The sequence below is a fragment of the Mus caroli genome, chromosome 2 (genome assembly GCF_900094665.2).
Source record: "Mus caroli chromosome 2, CAROLI_EIJ_v1.1, whole genome shotgun sequence".
Taxonomy (NCBI): Eukaryota; Metazoa; Chordata; class Mammalia; order Rodentia; family Muridae; genus Mus; species Mus caroli.
The window spans coordinates 75,611,835-75,618,516 of record NC_034571.1 but is presented as its reverse complement, the minus strand read 5'-3'; the positions used below and the strand labels follow the sequence as shown (position 1 = coordinate 75,618,516).

General features: G+C 39.5%; 1 non-coding gene across 1 annotated transcript; it reads left to right on the top strand.

Annotated features, from left to right (window-relative positions):
• The first annotated feature begins 2,205 nt into the window (after positions 1 to 2,205).
• Positions 2,206 to 2,312, top strand: LOC115030580. Its single transcript, XR_003836152.1, has one exon. It is a non-coding gene; the product is annotated as a U6 spliceosomal RNA (small nuclear RNA).
• Positions 2,313 to 6,682: the final 4,370 nt, after the last annotated feature.

The following is a 6,682-nucleotide window of genomic DNA, read 5'->3' as shown; positions in this document are numbered from 1 at the left end:
CTCTTGCCACAGGCCTAAAAGCATCAGGGTCCTCCAACTTGAACTGGTTGGTATCTCTGAAAGTGTGAACCCAAGTCAATCTTTCTTCCTTCAACTTTATTTTTTCAGTATGTTTTATCTGGTTAGTTTGGTTTGCTTTTGGAGTTTTGTTGACAAGTTCATTTACATTGGGTCACAGCTGAATTCATATGTAGATATGATCTACAATATGTAAATAACTTCCAAACATGATCTGGAGACTGCTATATCAGGCTTCTGTCAGCAAGCACTTCTTGGCATCCACAATAGTGTCTGGGTTTGGTGTCTGTATATGGGAATGGATCCCTAGGTGGGGCAGTCTCTGGATGGTCTTTCCTTCAGTCTCTGCTCCACGCTTTGTCTCTGTATTTCCTCCCATATTTTGTTCCCCCTTCTAAGAAGGACTGATGCATCCACACTTTGATCTTCCTTCTTCTTGAGTTTCATGTGGTCTGTGAATTGTATTTTGGGTATTCCAAGCTTTGTGCTAATATCAGTGAGTGTGTTCTTTTCCGACTGGGTTACCCCATGGATGATATTTTCTAGTTCCATCCATTTGCCTAAGAATTTCATGAATTCATTGTTTTTAATAGCTGAGTAGTACTCCATTGTGTAAATATACCACATTCTCTGTATCCATTCCTCTGTTGAGGGTCATTTGGGTTCTTTCCAGCTTCTGGTCATTATAAATACAGCTGCTATGAACATAGTGAAGCATGTGTGTCCTTGTTATATGTTGGAGCATCTTTTGGGTATATGACCCGGAGTGGTATAGCTGGGTCCTCAGGTAATACTAAGTCCAGTTTTCTGAGGAACCATCAGACTGATTTCCAGAGTAGTTGTGCCAGCTTGCAGTCCCACCAGCAATAGAGGAGTGTTCCTCTTTCTTCACATTCTTGCCAGCATCTGCTGTCACCTGAGTTTTTTATCTCAGCCATTGTGACTGGCATGAGGTGGAAGTTCTAGGTTGTATCCCAAGTATGCCAGGCTTCATCCATATTCAAAGGCATGAGAGAGGAAATGTATTGATAGATGAAATAAACATGAAAACTTCAAGTGTGTGTGCTTTTAGTAGCCCACATATTGCAGGGACTTCTGAGCCCTCCTGAAGTTCATACAGAACGTTCACTTACTTATATAAAGATGGGTCTAAGTACATTTTCAAAGAAGTTCTCCAGTCTCAATGGATTCTCAGAAAGGTCTTAGACCCGTAAATGTTAAGAGCCTTTTAGGCAGCTTGGAGGCAGGTCCACCAGTTCAAAGTAATTGAATTTGTACAGAAAATAGCTATAAAGTACTAGGTTAGTACTATAGCAAAAGATAGGGAAATAATAATACAAAAACAAATGATAATTGGGTAAGTAAGCCCACAATACATGACACTTTGAAACAAGTTTATTATGGTTACTGTGTTGAACATATAAACCTGTGTAGTACCATGGTATGATTCTTTCTAATATGGCATAGGGGAGTTGTGACTGTTCCCAGTACCTTGCATCCTTCATCTATCATGACAGCCCAAGGAAGTGCTTAGAGACCTAAAGTGCATGTGCAGCATTTTTTCCATCCAGTAAATGAAAGTTCCCAACCTTTTAAAAAGTTTTATTCAACAAATGTTTAGTAGATTCTGATACAGATGAGAACTAGATCAGCTCAGGTTCCTATTCTTCCCTCCAACACTTTCACAGAATTATATCTATTTATAGAAAAGATTCCATAAAAATTTGAAGAGAGGGTTACAAAAGAAGTCAGAGAAAGGGAGGGGCAAGAAGAATGATGGCCTAGCCACTTCTCAAAGGCTACAAAGAAAGAAATGTTTATATGAACATCAGGCTCCTGGACATTCTACAGGTACATAACAACTTTTCTATTGGACCATACCCAGTACAGCTGGTCATTTGTTCTTTGACTTATTTCTAGTTAATTTAAGCATTCTGAGAAAAATATAGCATGCACATTGAATAAATGAAAAAAATGTTTACTTAAATCCAAAGGCAGAAATGTTTACAGAGACATTTAATATGTCTGTGACCAGGAAGGAAGGAGTAGCACATAAATATGAGTCTGAACAGCTTTTGTTCTAGGTTCCAACACTGGCACCAACTAGTTTGGCTACTGGCAAGAATAAACACAGGTTTACTGAGGCAGCACCAGAAAGTCAAATTCAGTGTTAAGAATAGGGCTCAAGTGCTTGCTTCGACAGCACATATGCTGAAATTGGAATGACACAGAGAAGATTAGCATGGCCCCTGCTCAAGGGTGACATGCAAATTCATGAAGCATTCCATAGTTTTCCGGGACTAAACCACCAACCAAAGAGTACACATGGAGCTACCCTTGGTTCCAGCTGCAAATGCAGCACAGGATGGCCTTGTCGGGCATTAATTGGAGGAGAGGCCCTTGGTCCTGTGAAGGCTCAATGCCTCAGTGTAGGGGAATGCCAGGTACTAATGCTGAGGCATAAAAACCCTCACTCCTTATTCTTGAAGACGATCTAATTGTATAAAAAGCAGTAGAACTATAAAAGCAAGAGCAAAGAACAGGATTTCCTGAGTTCCAACAACCTCACCTCAGGGTCAGTGGCTGATCCCTCAGTGTTTCTGTCCAGGTCAATATACAATTTTAATCTAGATAATGATGCCTGATGGAGTGAGCAGGGTTAAGAAGGAAAGGTGCTAACACAAAAATCTCCTTTGTTGAAAAATGTTTTATCACAGAAACTTCCAGAAGCATGTGTTCAACACTATTTAATTCATGGAAGTAAAAATGTTAAGAAATCTAGTGATTTGCCCAAGTTTGACTTCTAATAAAGAGAAAAGCTGAACAACGATTCTATTAACTTAGATTTCCTAAGTCAAATCCTCAAGCACTCTCTATATAGGCACTACACATTCAGGTCTCTTTACTCAATTCTTGATCAGTGGTGTGTTGGAGATCAATATTCTAACCATGGTTTTCATTAAAATTCAACCTGATTTTTTTGGACATTCATTTTGTCACTAAATATGTGATTATCAACCACAGATTTGACCCTCAAATTTGTCTCATAAAATTTTATTTCTAAATTCAAGTTATGAAGATTAAAATATAACTGAACCAAAACAGAATTAAGAACAGATATAAAAAACTAGGAGGATTTCAAGAGGTGAATGCAACTCCACAAATATATTTGAATACATATATGCAAATCATCTAGATAGAGCCCTCAAAATGTTATAGAAAATTTCATAAATTTCTCCTAAGAAGGATAGGGACTCCACAGGAAGAACAACAGAATCAACTAACCTGGACACTTGGGGGCTCTCAGAGACTGAACCACCAATCAAAGAGCTAGCATGAGCTGGAACTAGATTCCCCATACATAGATAGCAGATGTGCAGTTTGGTCTTCATGCAGGTCCTCCAACAACTGGAGTAGGGATATCCCTGAATATGTTGCCTGTCTGTGGATCCATTCCACTAAGTGGACTGTCTTGTCTGGCCTTAGTGGGAGAGGATACATCTAGTCCTGCAGAGACTTTATGTGCCAGGGTGGGGTGACAGCTAGGGGTGCCTCCCCCTTCTCAGAGTAGAAAAGGAAAGGAATTGAGGAGGAGCTGTGAGAGGGGGTTCAAGGAAGGGGGGAGATATTAGGATGTAAAGTACATAAATAAATAAAGGGTAAAAGAAATTAGGAGGATTTAAAGAGGTAAATGAAGCTCCACAAATATTTTTGAAGAAATATATGCAACCTGTGTAGGTATAGTCCCCAAAATATTATAAAAAATTTATGTGTATTTTATATGTGTGTGCATGCACATGTGCATGCCTATATTTGTATTATGTACATTTGCAGTATATACATACATATATTCAAGCCTGGTGCATTTCATAAAGAGATAGAGAAAATAATATATTTCAAAAGAAAAGGCAATATTTCTCTTTGGAGAGGAGAGAAGGGGGAGGACAATTTCATGGAGCCTATTGAGAAAATTCTGTAAGAGGGAATCATTATGACAGAAGAATGGAGAATTAGGTAGGCTCCAATATAGACAAACAAGAGTGGAAGCAGAAAAATGTGGACACGTGTAAAATTTCACAGTCCTTTTACGTGGTCTTTAGGACAGATTATGTGATGAGAAGCAATGAAAGAGAAAGGACTTGAAATATAGCTTAAAATATATCATGGAGAGCCTTGAGCATACTCTCGACACCTTGTGTGTAATTTAGTGGGCAATGGTGAGCCAATAAATACTTTTTGAAGATACCCTGTCATATGAAAGATATACTTTTTGAAATTCTAACAGACAAAATAAAATAAATTTATGTTTTTGCCCTGGTTGAAGGTTTTGCAGAATATGTAGAAGGATATGCTCAGTTTAAAGTGAAAGATGAAACTCTGAAGAAGAGTTGGGGCTGGGGAGCTGGGGATGATTTACATCTTGAGAATGTATGGAGATAAAGCCAAGTGTAAAACACATTAAACTGCTGCTCAAAGATCTGACCAGTGGACTAGGGATAATTAGCAATACTGAGGGTCCCACAAACTCAGGAAAAAAAACAGTGAGGAAAAATTATGTATTTGGTCTTTCTATGGCATTCTTCCATGATACACACTAGTCATAGGCAGAATTGGAATAAACATGGACGGTAGAGACAATAAATGGAGCAGTATATTGGTCTGCTTGGGATGTTGTAATAAAATATCATAAACTTGAATGTTTATAAACAACAGATACTACCTACAGACTTGAAGAGTATAAGTTCCATGATCAAAGTGCTGACAGGTTTAGTGTAAGGAACTACTTTCTAGTTCACAGATGGAATCTGTTCATGTTGCCCTCACATGGTAAAGACAGTTGTCTCTCTGGAGTCTCTTTTATGAAGACACTAATTCTAATCATATGGGCTCCTCCTCTAAGGTTTCATGGCCTGGTCACATTATGTTGGTATTGAGGGTCCAGGAATCACTACACAGATCACTCAGACACTGATCTCAGTCAAGCAGGGATTGCTTATTGAACACACGCCCCAGGACTGACTGATCAGGGGTACAGGTCAGACTTGGGAGCTGAGACTGTGACCCTGACTGTTTCCCAGGGGAAGCTTATAAAGGCAAAAACCACAAAAGCTCATAGCAATCATAAAAGCTCAAACGTAGATTCAGGAAGTGCTGCCCGGTGGTATTGGAGGTTGGTTCAGGTCCAAGCTTATTGTAGCTAACTATACAAAGCAGTTCTAACTTATGTTGTTGTAATTGGCTCTAAACCGGGCAGGGGTCTGGGGAATTTCCAAGAACACCAAAGCATAGAACCTAATAGGTTATATCACTGTTAACTCAGGTATGAGAAAGGTCCTCTGTAACAAAATAAGATGGCTGGCTACAGGCATAAAACAATGACTGTAGTAATATCAGAAAGGCAGCAGCTACCTAGGTCTTAACAGTTGGGGGTTGTGATTTCAACATATGAAACTGGGAGAACACAAACATTCCGATTTTTACAACCAATAAGATGAAACAGGCAACATCCTGGCGGTGGGGGAAATCTGTAGGAAAAAGTGAAAACAGTAACTGACTGGAGTAGAAGTTCTTCAGATAGGAAAGTCCTGGGCATCCTTTTGACATAGAGAGAACTAAGGATGTTCTCTCGGTATTGATGTCACCAACTCAGAGTACTCACCCTCCCGACTCATGGGACCTATTGGTTTTTGATTCATTCACATTAGTCTGCAGTGCAGGAAGAAAAAAAACTGTATCTCATCCATAACTTTTCTCCCAGCATCTACGCCAGAGCCTAACACACAGAATACAATTAATACCAATCTTTCAACACTCAAGCAGTTTAAATAAAGAAGCTTAGAGTTTCACTGGGAACAAGGTGAAAGGTTTTTGTTGAAATGGAGATAGTAGATTGTGATCTAATTATCCCTAATGGTTTATTTAGGGGATTAAGGGAGTCATTGTTACGAAAATGGTCAGTATAGCAGTATCAGTGATGTGCGTGCCTTATATACTTTTTCTGAAGCAGAACCTTTGTGCTTTGAGAACTATATTGATGGTTCAGCAACTCATAGTGCTCTGGGAATCTGCTTGTTTTATTCTGTTTTGTGGGGGAGGAAGAGATATCTTTAGTTTACACCACCATGTCACAGTCTATCATTGAGAAAAGTGAGAACAGAAAGCAAGCAAGAATTTGAAGCAGAAAACCATAGAGAAATGCTGCTTAATGGGTCTAGCATGCCCATACTTAGTTTTTCTTACATAGCTCAAGATCACTGATCAGGGAACAAGATAGTGGACTGGACCCTCCTACATCAATCACGATAATCCCTAATACAGACATCCCCATGGGCCAATTGGGTGATTCCTCAATTGAGACTCCTTTCTCATGTGATTCTGGGCTGTATCAAAGTTGACAGTTGAAGCTAAGTAGGGTATTCCATGCCCTGTCACCTTAATACATAAAGGCATTACATTTAAATCATAACCAAGTATCCTGAGCTTTTGTCCCCGCCGGCAAGAACACACTCAGGACAACCGGAATCTTCTGCAGCAAAGCTTTATTGCTTACTTCTCAGGAAGATCTCGACCCCAGAAAATGGAGTCCCTTATATAGCACTCAGTCATGACGTTTCAGCACCTGATGTGGCGTGACAGCTCTTGATTCGTTGCTCGCTCATCACAC